Source organism: Crocodylus porosus, unplaced genomic scaffold (assembly GCF_001723895.1).
Source record: "Crocodylus porosus isolate Cpor-Errol unplaced genomic scaffold, CroPor_comp1, whole genome shotgun sequence".
NCBI lineage: Eukaryota > Metazoa > Chordata > Crocodylia > Crocodylidae > Crocodylus > Crocodylus porosus.
Genome location: NW_017728906.1, coordinates 176254319 through 176269327, shown reverse-complemented (window position 1 = coordinate 176269327; position 15009 = coordinate 176254319). Strand labels below are relative to the sequence as shown.

The 15009-nt window shown below is 42.4% G+C and overlaps 1 protein-coding gene and 1 long non-coding RNA gene across 3 annotated transcripts in view; both read left to right on the top strand.

The window, feature by feature from the left end:
• AASDHPPT (aminoadipate-semialdehyde dehydrogenase-phosphopantetheinyl transferase) overlaps positions 1–15009 on the top strand; it is a 66029-nt gene that overhangs the window by 6659 nt on the left and 44361 nt on the right. The window lies entirely within an intron of this gene.
• The window catches only part of LOC109306718, an 11567-nt gene continuing 5502 nt past the window's right edge, over positions 8945–15009 (top strand). The window contains exons 1-2 of the long non-coding RNA XR_002100087.1: positions 8945–8955; positions 11351–11356. This is a non-coding gene — a long non-coding RNA (uncharacterized LOC109306718). The remainder of the gene's footprint in view (positions 8956–11350; positions 11357–15009) is intronic.

Genomic DNA, 15009 nt, shown 5'->3' with positions numbered 1-15009 from the left:
ATCTGTGAAAAGTGGTTTGTAAATTCAAACAAGTACTTAACCTTGCTAACTGCATCACCAGAAGCCAACTTCCTGCAGTCCAAAATGCACTGAATGGATCCAGGCCATGCCATGACAAGACACATAAAACCTGCCAACAATATCTCCAGTATGGAGATGTCTTCACAGTACAATACATACCTCCACCAGGGTGCCAAGTGCCCTGATGGAAAATCCGTGGAGACACCAAGCAACAACAGTGCACCAGAATGAGCACACACTGAAAATCTGTCAAAGACAACAGCAGAACACAACCTGTCTCCAATCTCTCAGGCCTTATCTTCAAAGGGAATTGAGGATTCCCTAGGTACAGAAATCCATGGATTAAATATAGAGATTGAAATCCTGACACATTACAACCTACCAGACATCTGACTCCCCAGGTACCTCTCCACTTTTACCTGCGCAGCTACATCCCTCTTCCCCCCCCGCCAGCCCATCCCTCTTCCCCTGAGGCCTCCATTTCCATTTTTACTGACTGGCTTTCTTGCCTGCGCTGCATGCCAGCCTCTGGCTTCTTTACTATTCCTTCCATCCGTGAACAGCACATGCACCAATTGCAGGTGCTTCCTCAGCCTGACAAAAGGTTTTTCAACCGAAAAGCTAGCATCCCAGACAGCTAAGCTGAGCTCACCTGGAGCCTCACAACTCCACTGCAGCCAGCAAGCTGCAGGCCTGTCAAAGACATGACAGGTCTGGGCTTTCCCAAGCCAGGACTATGTGCGTGCGTGCGGTGGCTGAAGGTTATGGCATCTCCTACCCACCGTTCACCAAGGAGATCCTCAGTCCTGGCATTTCCTGGAGCTGCCACACTGCCAGCAGTCCCACCCAGCCTCCTGACCCTGGCAGAGTACAGTTTTTAGTGGTCATGCTCAGGACTTGGGGCCTCCTCCTTCCCCATAGCCCCAGCCTATACCTCCAAGTTCATCCTGACACAGAAGCTCAGCAGGAGCATGTTCTTCCCCTGCTGGCTGGTGAGGCAGTGAGTGCCCCATCCAGCTCTGAGAGCAGGGTATTAAATGGTGTTTAACAAATGAAAAAAGGAAAGGAAAGAAATAGGGGCTGACAGTGAGGAGGGTGGCATTCACTCCATCTGCACCTGGAGTTTGGGGAACCCCAGCAGCGGGAGGTTCACCTTGAGGAACACCAGCTGCTCCACCAAACCAGGATCCAAGCAGGTGCAGTGGGTGACACTACATCCTCACAATGCTGAGCACCCTCCCCTTCAGAACACTGGTCGGTGAACAGGACAGATGTTCCCAGGCAACCATTTTTTTTTCTCTTGTCAGTGAAGGACAACTTTAATGCCTACTTTGCCACTTACAGCTGAATAATAAACATTTGTTTAATGTAAGTGAAAAACAAGTTAATTTCATATTACAGAAATTACAAACCAGAGCTATTCCTTAAAACAAAATGTGTAATTTGTCAGTTCTCCTATGACAATATTTTATCACTATGGTACAAGGGGAAAAAATCATAATTTTCAAATTCTGTAAAAAAAACAAAAACTTTTTGTTATTGCCATACTGTTATCCTTTCTACTATATGTTTATAAATTAAAATTAACTAAAGTAATATTTGTATTTGAGGTTTGGAAATAAAAATGATATAAGCATTTAGTCACTTTGGCATAGTATATTTTAATGGAAAGACCCACACTAATAAAATTTAGTCTTCTGTTTTATGTACAAAATGTTGCAAGTTAGTTCAGGCAACAAGATTAAAAGTGGAACTAAGTTTTCATCCCTGGTGTAGCAAACTTCTGCTATTTTTTCCATATTAGGCTTTGTCTAGAAGCCTCCTTTTCTTATCAGAGTAAAACAACACACTGTGACTTCTATTCTGTAAGTGCCTTTCCCTTGGAAAAGATTGCTGGCACTGAAAGCTCCACAAAGTGGTGCTGTTGCTCTGTGATTGCCAGGTTCGTAATCTCTTTGCACGTACAGGTTTGTATATGAACATCCCTAATCTCTTTTTCTTGGCTGCTACAAGGACAAAGAGTTCACTGTTTGTGAAATACACTAAGGTATTCTTCAATATTGCATGTCTTTTAACTGAACATGAGGTACTACTTCATTATGATTTTCTAATGCCTACCTTACCAAATCCCTTGCTACTGCTGTTATATCCCTCAGTTATTCCTTGCACCGCCCTGACATGATTGTGTTGTATTATCATTTCTTTTGTAGATTATATGCAAGCATCATGAATCATTTCAGCTGAATTTTAAGAAATATGCTGGAGGCAAAAATTCTTGTGGACGATGTCTTTTATTGGAGAAACTGCATGGTTGGGATAGACAATGCAGTTGGTTCAAGGGTATTGCAGTTCCCTTCTTCAGATCTCTGGAAGGATACTGTGATACCTAAAAGCTTGCCTCTGTCCATCTCATCCAGGCAGTTAGTCCAATAAAATATATTGCCCACAGGAATCCTTGCCTCGCATATTACGTGGACTATCTCAGCAACAACACACCGTCTGATCACTAGTGTAAAATATGTTGCAATTTTGTACATTTCACTTAAATAAGCGTGAGCAGACTAAATGCTGTGAAACATTTGATATTTTTATTTTTTTCCGTATTGCCTGTTCTTTGAGTTGAATTTCATCTTGTATATAGAGAGTAGTGATAGTTTTCTAGTACTTAAAGGTTCCACTGAACTAAGAGGACGAACTGCATGCAATTTTCATCATTCTCTTCCCCTGTTTAGATTAATGGATTATATGCATTATATGTTTTTGTTTTAAATATGTTGTTATCCTGCAGAGCATGATTGTGGTAGTCTCATCTACTCTTTGCTAGATCAATAGAACAAAAATTTTTAATTTCCTAAATAGAAATGATTCCAGTACTACTACTAGATTTAAATCATGTTCCTAACTTAATTTTGAAGACTGAGCTTAGTGCCTTTTAGTTTGTTTCAGATTGTATTAAGATGAACTTTTCAGTGATTTGAGAAAATGCATGCCTTTCTATACATCTGTTAATGGAAGTAATTACATATATATCATTTTGCATGAGAAGCAATACAACAAAATGATTTTTAAAGCTTTGAAGAGTGGCATGATAAGCATTCTTAAACTAATGCCTATGAAGAAGTTAATTGAGTTCCTGATTTTATGTCAGTCTTTTAACCCAGGGGCATGAACTTTTATAATGGCAACTATTAGCTTGACTTAAATAATGTGTAGCATGTTGATATACCAGTACACACAACTTCTGGAACACAAGTTCATTTTCAAAGACTTTAAAAAATAACCATGCATTATTAAAGAGAATATTAATTTTTGCAAAATTCAGAACTTTACTTCCAGAGCCTTCCTGCTCTGGTACTGGATTTATAATAAGTCAGGTAATATTTTTTTAAACAGAATTCTAGACATTGATTGGATTACCCTTTTTTCCCCCTCATCTTTCCTAGGCTAATCGGAATCTGACTTATCTTATCCAGTAGTTGGTTTGATCCTGAAATTTCTGATGTTGATTCAAAATTCAAGTATCTAAGCCACATAACATTTTCTGCCTTCTGTTCCTGGATATTTCAAGCCTACACTGAAGTTTATTAGAAGGCATGAGAAGTTAGTTTTCTAAGTTGGTCAGCCAGCCTAGGAGCAATATTTGAAGTTTGTGAATTTGTATATGAACATCCATAATCTCTTTTTCTTGGCTGCTAGAAGGACAAAGAGTTCACTGCTTGTGAAGCACGCTAAGGTATTCTTCAATATTGCTTAACTTTTAACTGAACATAAGGTACTACTTCATTATTAGTTTCTAATGTCTACCTTACAAAATCCCTTGCTACTGCTGTTATATTCCTCCATTATTCCTTGCAACACCCTGACACAGTTTCATAGTTTCATAGTTGGTAGGGTCAGAAGGGACCAGAGTAGATTATCAAGTCTGACCCCGGCCGTGGCAGGAAAGAGTACTGGAGTCAAATGACCCCAGTGAGGTGTCATCCAGCCTCCTTTTAAAGACCCCCAGGGGGTTTAACACATGATTGTGTTGTACAGTCATTTCTTTTGAATAGAAAGCATCTGATGTCTGTAAGCATTTAGTCCAAACTAAAAGTCTTGGAAAAAGTGCTAAAGCTCTTTTCATAGAAGATGTCTGTGTGTGATTTTTTTCATCATGCACATCAGCTTCCACATGGTTCTTCACAGAACAGGACCTTCATCCCGTTGAAAGGAGGCCAAGACAATTGAAGATCTATTTCTGCTGCAGCCTTTGTTCACCTTTGTAGCTGTTGAGATTCTAACATCTTCTGCCAGCTCTGCCACTGGGGTCTTGTAGATCCATGGCTCGGCGCTAGGCAGGCTTATTATAGTGGTGACCCATACTCACCATGTCACAGCACCATCTGTGGATATATGTGGCTTTTCAGGAGGGAGAGCATTGCTGCCTGCTGTCTCCGCCACATTACAGTGGTGCTATCGCTGCTTAGTCTAAGACTGCTTATTCGTCAGAGATATAGTTATATCGCAGGTAATTTTCCATGAAGGCCATTCCACTTTTTGTTACTTGTGGATGTGCTGGGTAGTAGCATAGCTCTGCCACCAGTGGCATCCTTCTCTTGATCAAAAGCACAGAATATGAAGTCACCATCACCAACACCCTGTTCCACCAGAAAAAACAGGTACAAGACATCATGGTAGTACCTATGATTTAAGCATTGGTACTTTATTGACTATGTCACAATTTGTGTCTGTGGTTGCAAGGATACATTACCTGAGGTATAACAGGAGCTGACAATCGCTGGACCAATCACTGAGTCATCCATTTAGTTATGTCACTCAAACTGGCTCCTAAATGATGGCTGCAGCAGAAGCGATGATGATGGAAGATCAATGTTGAAGGACTCAAGAACCCAATCAAGTGGCATCTCTTCCACTAGGACCTCAATGAAAAACCGGCAAATTCCAATTAAGAATGGGAGAATGTCAGCCATGCTTGGGGTACCTTCAAGTCCCTTATCATCAGCATCTGTGGAGACACTTGGATTCTCTACCAGGAAACACCAGGACTGGCTTTATGAGAACACCGGGAGACCTGAGAGCTAGTCAAGTGCAAGTGCAAGTTCTTTTGTGCTTGGCAGAATGACACCACCTCCAAGCAAAAGAAATTGAATCACCAACCAACCAAGGCAGAGGTCCAGAGGAGGACCTGCAATATGAAGACCAAATGGTGGGAAGACAAAGGAAAGGAGATTCGACATCTTGCTGATATCCATGATATGCACGGTTTCTTTAGTGGTATACCTTCTACAGTAGACCCCTGATTTACGCAATTTCAACTTACGTGTGTCTCACGTATATGCAATTTTTTATTAGGGTCCAGACTGGAAAATGCCCATTGAGTTGCATGTCATTTGTGTATATATGTGAATGCTTGTGAGATTTGCATATATACGCAAACGCCTTACAAAATTTGCAGGCGGAATCAAGCGGAGCTGTGCCACCATTGTGGTAGCAGTATCTCAATATGCATTGGTGAGATGCTAGACGCGCCTTCTAAAGGCGATTCTGCCAAGAAAACGGGGAAAAAGCTATGACTAAGGTATGGCGTACACAACCCCTCACTATTCTGTTATTTCCTATAGGGAAAGTTGTCCCGACTTACGTGAATTCAGCTTACACAAAATTCCCCCAGAACGCAATACTCGTGTAAATCGACTGTACAGTCTGAGGACTCGGGGATCAACTCCCTTGAGACCTGAGGATGGAGGAGACCTGTTCAAGATAAGGGGAGCCATTAATAACTGTTGGAGCATTTTGAAGATCTCCATCAAGACTCTGTTGTTGACAAGAACGTTCTCAACTGCATCCCACAACACCTACTCAGAGATGATCTTGGAATCTCTCCAACCCGTGTGAAGGTGAGGAAAGCCCTCAAGCAGATGAAGAACAACAAGGCATCTGGAGCTGATAGAATCCCTGCCAAAATCTTCAAGCAGGGAGGAGGAGCTTTTATCACTGCTCCATGCCCTCATCTTAAGGAACCGGAGAAATGAGGAAATCTCAGATGATTGCAGGGATGCTGTGATCATGTCAATCTTGAAGAAAAGTGACAGGTCCAACTGTAGAAATTACAGAGGGTTTGTTTTGCTGTCCGCCACAGGGAAAATCATTGCAAGAAGCTTCCTGAATGGTTTCTTTAGCAGCAAGACTCGGAGTGAAAGACAGACCCTGCCAGGAGATGCCCCATTAGCAAAGGGAGCCGCCACAGAATGGTCGTGGGCAGCTCAATATGGGGCTGACTTACCTGCAGGAGCAGAGAAGCCAAAGTGGCATGAGGAGCCAGCGAGGCATTTTATCAGTGCATACTCCCTGCAGTTTAGAGGGCACATAGGCGAAGATGTCAAAGCACCTGGTGGGCCACATCTAGCCTGCAGACCATATTTTGTCTGCTTCTGGCCTAGGCCCTAGCAAGAGTCAGCAGCATTTTAGGCCATGGTGACCCCACAGCTCAGCACTGCTCAGTATGTGTATAGACTCCAGATATCCTGTACAAAGGATCCGTGTTTAGTTACCACCCCCACCCCCAAAATAGCATAGCTATATTTTGTTTTGATAATTTATAAGCAACCTTTATAATGAGTTAAGGACTATATAGACAGAGTATTAAAAATTCTTGGATTTTCTGTCCTCGATAAAATGAGAACTAGAAAGCCAACATAATAAAAGAGGAGTTTACTTCTTGTGTTAAGAACCTTAAATTTAAGGGTGGTGTACTGGCAGCAGTCGAGACATTCTGGCCTGCGATCTAGCACTCCAGTTGTATTCTGTTACTTTTTTGGAGTTTGAGACTTTTATTGCTGCTTCTTAGTTTGTGCTTAGTTAGTTTCTTTATCTTGGATGAAAATGAAGACTTCTTTTTCTTGGGTGTATTTATCCAACCATAGGCTGGTACAAAGCTTATGTTTTGGTCTCCAGTATTAACTGGAGGACCACAGTGAAGGTGGTAAGAATGATTCATTGAGAAAAAAGATCAGAATTTAAGAATATGAAAGTAAACGATCACTTAACATTTACAGTAGTGTTTTTAAGTATGTGCTTGTTTCATAGCATCTTGAGTGAATTAAAAACATCTTTAGCTTCACTTTTTCAATGATTGAAAAGGAAATGAGGGAAAAGAGGCTACTGTAATTTTGTTTCTTTTCTTCCAGCAGACATCATCTGATCAATTTTATTTTATTGTTAATTTTAACAATGGAGAAATGACTACATCTTAACATTTTTAGACAGAGATAATGACACTTTAATTGAAACTGGTAATGGTGGCAGAAAATGTAATATACTCGGAACATTAGAAATGTTTGTTAAGAAAAAAATGTTGAAGGTGATGTACTAACAAAGAGGATGAAAAGTTGTAGGGAAAAAGCTAATGGAGAAATTGGTTAGAGAGAAGAGGAACAGCAAATATACTTGTCTGAATAATAGTGTGGCTTTTGTTCTGCTCCCACAGTTTCAAGTAATGATGACAGATTCCTTCTGATTTGTCCTTTGAATCTAAAGAGGAAAGGGGGCTAGGCAGAATTGTGCATGGCTCTTGGAGAAAAGGAAATACTTCTCAGTAGAAGGAAAATGGAAGTAATGATGTGCATTAACAAAGTCTACTAGAACAAAAAAGAAAGACCAGTTGAACCATATGTTAGTTTATGTATAAAAGTTGAGTTTTTAGTAGTATTGTCCATTTCTAATGCTAAAATTACTGGATTCATCTCTACAAGTTTTTTTTTGTTTGTTTGTTTCAAGAAATGTAAAACTAGGGAGAGGGTCTTTATTCCTTCATTATAAAGACTTCCTCTGTTTTAATCATCAAGGGAATATAGTTCAGAGCTCTGACTTACCAATTTCAAAGTTTGGAGATAATGTCTTAGAAAAAACTTCCTACTTTACAGACTGATCTTTAAAATGGCAGAAATATATCCTAAAGGTATAGCATCCTTGCTCAGAAAGTGAGAAGTTATTAAGACTGCAATTCTTTTGATGTAATTCCATCCTAGCAGAAGCTTTGATTTTTAACAATGGAAGACAGTAATGTGTGGCTTTGCCATTGGCAGTTTTTCAGGAAAACTTGGACTGAGGTAAGCTTTTGCTATTTGCATAGTAACAATGTACTCTTGTCTTATTCACACTATGGTGTTAATGACCAGGACCATCTCAGGTTTATCTTTGCTAGGCATACTGTATGTTGCAGTTTTGTTACAGAAAGTATGGGCTGTTAGCATGTTAATATGTGTTAAAGGGTATTTTCAGTAAGAAATACTTCAGTCAAGAAACCATCTGGAGGTAGTGTTTGAAAAAAGCATCCTACTACTGACTTGACATTATTTCTCTGTGCCATTTATGTTTTCTCTGAATATATAGGTTCTCATGTGGTTCCTGTCAGTGTATAATTGGAGTGGTTCCAGACATGAAAAAGGACAGCTATTTCTTTTCCCTACCAGCTTGCATTTTGGTGTCATTTGGATTTGATTTTGGGAAGAATGAGAGGGGATGCATGAGAATGAGACCATTTTGATGTAATATGTTGGAGCAGAGGGGAAGTTTTCATTTAATTATATATGTTGAGAGAATGTTGGATATATTTATCTCTTTTGAGCAGGGTTCGAATTACACTTTGACTCTTGGGGAGGGGATCTGCAAAAAAAATTGGACTGCCCATCACAATGCCATAATAAATTTGGAGATACTCCCCCACCCTCCCGGTTGATTTTCAAATCCTACAGGGGGGGCTCTAGTCTCTTACGGGGGGGACTCAGCCCCCCTGAACTCCCCCGTAATTCAGACCTTGCTTTTGACATTCAATATTCTTGGACAGACTTCAATGAAAGTTCCAGCTACTTAAATAAGCAAGGAACCCTCTTGGTCAGAAGTTTCATTATTGTAGTAGATCATACATTGTACAGAGTAACTAAATGTGGTGGATGATGTGTTACTGACTTGATGCATTCTGGACCAGCTTGAGCTTTCTTAGGGTATATAGGCTTTCGTTCTTAAAAGACTTGTAATGGTCAAGTCAGTGGAAGCTGAATCAGCATAAAATTCAGTATGATCAGGAGCAGTCTTCTGACTAGCTGCAGCTAAAAGACGTGGGGGGTTTTCCACTGTGGCATTTCAGTATGCCTTCCAGATGTTGGATAATCATGTTTTAATTAGAGCAGTCCTGGACAGCCACTCTAATTAAAACAGCTCAACATCATGTGTATTAAGCTCCGCTCCCTAAATCCCCCCACATTTTAAAATGGCTGCTGGACACTTCACCTAAAGCTCATTCCACAAGGTTTAGATAAAGCTCCTCCTTAGCTATTTTAAAATGTGCGGAGCTTAATACACATGATGGCGAGGCAACATTGGAGCTTTCTAATTAGAATGCAAACACGCACATGTATAGGCGACCTCTGCGTCTTCAGAAATGGTGGTTATGGGGAAGAGAATTCTTCAGAATGCTTGCCTTTTCTCACCAGCATCATCTCAGTATTTTCTGGGTTCAGTATCAACCATGAGCTCTTTATTCAATATATGAATGGCTGCTCATAGAGCCTTGAAATGGTGCCATTTATTTTCAGCATTCTGGGGATGTAAAGCTAAGATATAAAGCACATATAGTAGTAATGTTTGTCTCACAATAACTTAATATGGCTACTGCATGCAGTATCTGGGAAAACATCTTGTAGATCAGTATCTGAGAGGTAGGGGAGTATTTAAGCATTGCATAAGGCAGTGGGGGCAATCATGCCACAGGTTGGCCACCTCTGGAATAGTGGTCCTGGTAACATATTTTTTCTGAGATCTGTTGGATATAGCTTGACAGATGTGTAAATATAGTAGATGAACTTAAAGCTCAGCTTTTCTTTAAAGTGTTCATTTTGGAGGCCAGGATTTACCAAGGTATGTGATATTGCAGGACTCGGTATTACAGTTTCATCAAATGCAGTACAATTTCGAAGACCTGGTAACTTAACATAAATATAATGGTATTGTTCACCAGCAGTGTCTGGTCTTAAGTATATTTAGAGACAAGCAGAGTCTTGTTTATTTAAGTCATGAATTGTTTTTAAAAACCTGTCATCCAGTAGGAAACTCTGAGTGCCATTTCTGATATCTTCAGTCACTCCCTCAGCAACTAGTATGATGTTGTCTTTATTGAAAGTCCGCTTCTTTAAATTTCAGCCTGAAACCATGACAGTTTTCATGAGAAGTACTACGCACTTGTTATCTTGAAAAATACATGTTAATTGCTATAGTTGTATGGACATCTATAGTAAAAAATGTGAGTTTCAGTGCAAAATTTCTGCAGTACTTCAGTTTTCTATTGAAATATGTTGTACATCCTAAGGTTATGAACCTTATGAACTTGAAAGCTTAGGAGAGGGTTGTAAGTTCCATCAAACAAATAATGTCTCTCTCTCTTTCTGGAGTTACTTATTGCAAGCACAAACAGTTAAGAGTGTGGTTCATGAACCCCTTAAGGAAATAAAGACGTGTCTTAACTGCTTTTTTTGCAAGGGGAAAGAAGAATCGCATTAGTAAATCATACCAGGGCACTCCTCAGTTCTTGATCTTCCCACTAGCAAGTTTATATTACTGTACAATGTTTGGCACAGCAGGAACCTACAAGTAGTAAATGAGACTACTACTGAAATTATAGAGCATCTGCCATTTTTTTAACTTGACATGCCAAGAATTAATTACACACAAATGTACTCCTGCTGGAGACCATATACCACATTTCAGTGAATTAGCTAATGACTGAGATATGGCGTTGTCAGGTTAACTGCTTGTGACCTCTCTTCAGTCTTAGGCTGGGCAACACTTGGGTCAAACTTGTCAGTGTGCCAGTGGGTGGGTCTGTTGAGTTCATTATAATTTAATGTTCCTTCACATATAATGCAGGTTTGCTTAATTAACATTGATTTAGTGTTGTTTGATCCAGTGCATCTTAACAGTTTGCTTACTGTTTTAAAGAATAAATAATCCTAAATATAAATGTAAAATTCTACAATAATTGGTTGACAGATGTTGATCCATAGTTTCATTACCTGTTTTGGGGGAATCAGAATATTTCTGTTAACCTAAAGAAAAAATTAGTCTAATGACATCTGAACAGTTAACAGCTGTCCTTTCCTGTACTTGTTAGCAGATGCATTTGAATTGGCTTATGCAGCACCTTTAATATTGAATTTGATGGTATTTGGAAAATGGTTACTCCTTTTTTCATGATTTAAATGGCTACCTGTCTTGGTTGTGGATATCTTAAGGAGATTATATTGTACATTTCAGTTTTAAGAATTTTATTTTCAAGGGTTAAGTGACTCAGATTTTTTAATATTAGTTTTAAATTTGTTTTTTTTTTTAAACTTGAACCTACTGTTAAGGGAAATACTGGCCAAAAGTATGTAGTCCGATGATAGCTGTTAAAGCAGAGTGTAGGAAATAATTTTGTCCAGTTTTGAATGATCTGGCATAGATCATTTTCTTCCTGTTATTTAAATTTCTTGGGGCTTACAGCAATGACAGTATTATTGTGGGGTTACGTCATGTGGTCTTTATGAATCAAACCTTAACTTGATGTTCTTGAGGTAACATACATTACATTATAAAAATCTCAGTCATGATTTAGGTCATGGGTGGGCAATTATTTTGGGCGGAGGGCCGCTTACCCAGTTCTGGCAGGCTGTCCAGGGCCACATGGGTAGCCCCACTCATTGACAGGTGCCCTGCCTCCTGGTCACCCTCTTGGGACCAATGTCCCAGGGTCAGCACCAATGGAACCCATAGAGCCACTGCTGGCTGGGACCCTGCCCTCCTGCCACCCTGCTTTGGGCCCCATTGGCACTGGCCCCGAGAAATCGGTGCGGGCCCTGTGTTCCCACTGGCTCCCCACCTGCTCACACCCAGTGCCCCCCAGCCCCGTGGTACAAGCAGGGGGCAGTGCACAGCCCTGAACCCCTGCTCGGTGGCAGGGAAGAAGCTGGTGCTGAGCGTGGGGAAGAGCAGCCCCTTACCTGCCCCATGGCCAGCACCCGTCCTGCAGGCACTTGCAGCCCACTTGGGGCTGTCCAGAGCAGGCACAGGCAGCCCCAGGCAAGCTGCAAGTGCCTGCAGTGTGGGGCGCTGGCCATGGGGCAGGTGAGGGGCCGCTTTTCTCCAAGTAGGGAAGGAAAAGCTGAGCATGGAGGGGGAAGTGGCTCCTCTCCCACCCCATGGCCAGCGCCCCATGCTGCAGGTGCTTGCAGCCCACTTGGTGCTGTCCAGAGCAGGCACAGGCAGCCCCACATGGGCTGCAAGCAGCTGCAGCGTGGGGCATTGGGCGTGGGTGGGGAGGGGCTGCTTTCCTCCCCCCCCCTTGCTCTCCTTCCCTGCCCCAGCCGCGTGGGCGCTGCTGGTACTGAAGCCCACTGGGCTTCTCCTGGGTCCTACTGCCCTTGGATCCTGTCAGGATCCTTGACAGGAACCAAGGGCAGAGAAATATTAATTTTCCAAATTTTGTTAGGGGCCCCACGGGCTGGATAGAATGGCCTCATGGGCCAGATCCAGCCCACAGGCTGTATTTTGCCCACCCCTGGTTTAGGTATTACCACAAACCTGTGATTACTTGACTTTGCAGGGACAAGATTACAACCCATCTAGAATCAGGACCTCTTTTGCAAGCTTAGAGACTCAATCCAAATAGTCACCATACCTTTTAATGATGACTCTTCTTGATGGTCCTCCATTTTGTCTAGTAGGGAGGGTAGTTATCATCACCCAAGTCAAATTATCGACTGCCCAGTAGGGCCAATGCTCGGGTGGCAACCCTGTGGTCTCACTTGTGCTATACCACAAAAAGTGGCAGAGTAGTATAAACAACTGTCTCTCACCCCATCCTCATCAATAAATTAAGCAACTGTGGCATTGATGCCTACACAGTTGGGTGGGTAAAAACTTGGCTGATGGGGCACACCCAGAGAGTAGTGGTGGACGGGTTGTACTCAACCTGGTGAGATGTGAGCAGTGGGGGGGTACCTCAGGGCTCGGTCCTTGGGCCCGCACTGTTTAACATCTTCATCAGAGACTTGGATGAGGGGGTGAAAAGCACGCTGTCCAAGTTTGCTGGTGATTAAGATATGGGACAAGGTGGACACACTTGAAGGGAGAAAGAGGTTGCAAATAGATTTAGACAGACTACAAAAGTGGGCAGATGAGAATAGGATGGGGTTCAGCATTGACAAATGCAGGGTGCTGCACTTTGGGAGAAGGAGTACACAGCATACATACAGGCTGGGGAGTTCTCCTCTTGAAAGCTCAGAGGCGGAACAGGATCTTGGAGTTGTTATTGACTCCAAGATGAATATGAGTTGCCAGTGCCAGACCGCAGCCAGCAAGGCCAGCCGTACCTTGTCATGCATCCAAAGATGCATCTCAAGCTGGTCCAGAGAGGTGATACTCCTCCTCTATGCGACTTTGGTCAGGCTGCAGTTGGAGTACTGTGTCCAGTAGTGGGCACTGCACTTCAAGAAGGATGTGGCCAGTCTGGAGAGGGTTCAGAGGAGGGCCACCTGCTTAGTGAGAGGGCAGCAGGACAGGCCCTATGAGGAGAGACTGGGGGACCTGAACCTGTTCAGCCTCGGCAAGAGGAGGCTGAGGGGGGACCTGATGGCTGCCTACAAACTCATCAGGGGAGATCAACAGCAAATAGGTAGAGCCCTTTTCTCCCCAGCACGACCTGGGGTGATGAGGAACAATGGTAATAAGCTGCTGGAGAATAGGTTTAGGTTAGAGATCAGAAGGCAATATTTTATAGTTAGGGTGGCCAAAATCTGGAAACAACTTCCCAGGGAAGTAGTCCTCGCCCTTGCCTTGGGCAAATTCAAGAGGAGGTTGGATGATCATCTGTCTAGGGTCTTGTGAACCCAGCATTCATTCCTGCCTATGGCAGGGGGTCAGGCTAAATGATCTGTTCAGGTCCCTCCTGACCCTAGCTACTATGAAACTTCCTACCACACAGCAACCACCCGTGGTGCCGCTGCTTGTTCTACCTAGGTTACATCAAACTGTTTGGCTACTGATGAAATATGAAGGAGACCAATCTTTCATTATTTACACCCTGAAATACAAGAATAAACATTTATCCCAGTGTCTGTCTGGCTATCCGCAATAGCACAATATAGATTCTCACCTATATCAGCTTGGGAGACTGGGAAAGGTGGGCAGCAGTCTTGAATTTGCTGAATTCAACTTTTCCATCCAGTATATATTTATCCATAGCTTATTCTAATAAAAATTAAAAATGGTTTATTAACATTTCTTTGTTTTACTGAGGGCCCTGGCATGCGTTCATTTACTGGCACCATGGGATCTGATCTGAACACATACATGGAAGGGGATGTGATTTTTTGGGAGCAGGGATCAGCTCTAATTGTGCACTTTATACTTGCCATTGCAGATCCTGGAATCTTCCTGCATTGGCAAGTTGAAGGTCAGATGTGCGGGGCTGCAGGCACAGGCTGTGCAAGTGCTGCATAGTGGGGAGCTGAAGGCTTGAGTATCGGGATTGTCATGGTCCAGTTAAAGACCCTGGGCTGTCCTGCTAATCAGCTGATTGTCAGCTTCTGCCCTGGACGAGTCCAGGTCAAGTTCAAGGGCTCACTCCCGAGGGCGTGTAAACCCCACATCCAGCAACTCTGATTGGGCTTCTGGGCATGAGGAGACAGAGGTTCCCAATGAATGAAACTCTTTGGGAGGCCTTCACTAGATTGTTTGTGCTAGCCCTGGGGCTGGTTGGAAACCTGGGGCAGCCCCAGGTTGGTGTTGACAAGATTGTCAGCACCACTGGTTGGAGACCTGAGTACGTCCAGGGCTGATTTCTGACAATCAGCTGATTGTTGGGCATCTGCCACCAACAGCCCTGGTGTGTGGACATGCCACAAATTCAATTTAAAGTACATTATATTTGAAACCTTTATATGGCTGGTTTGCTAT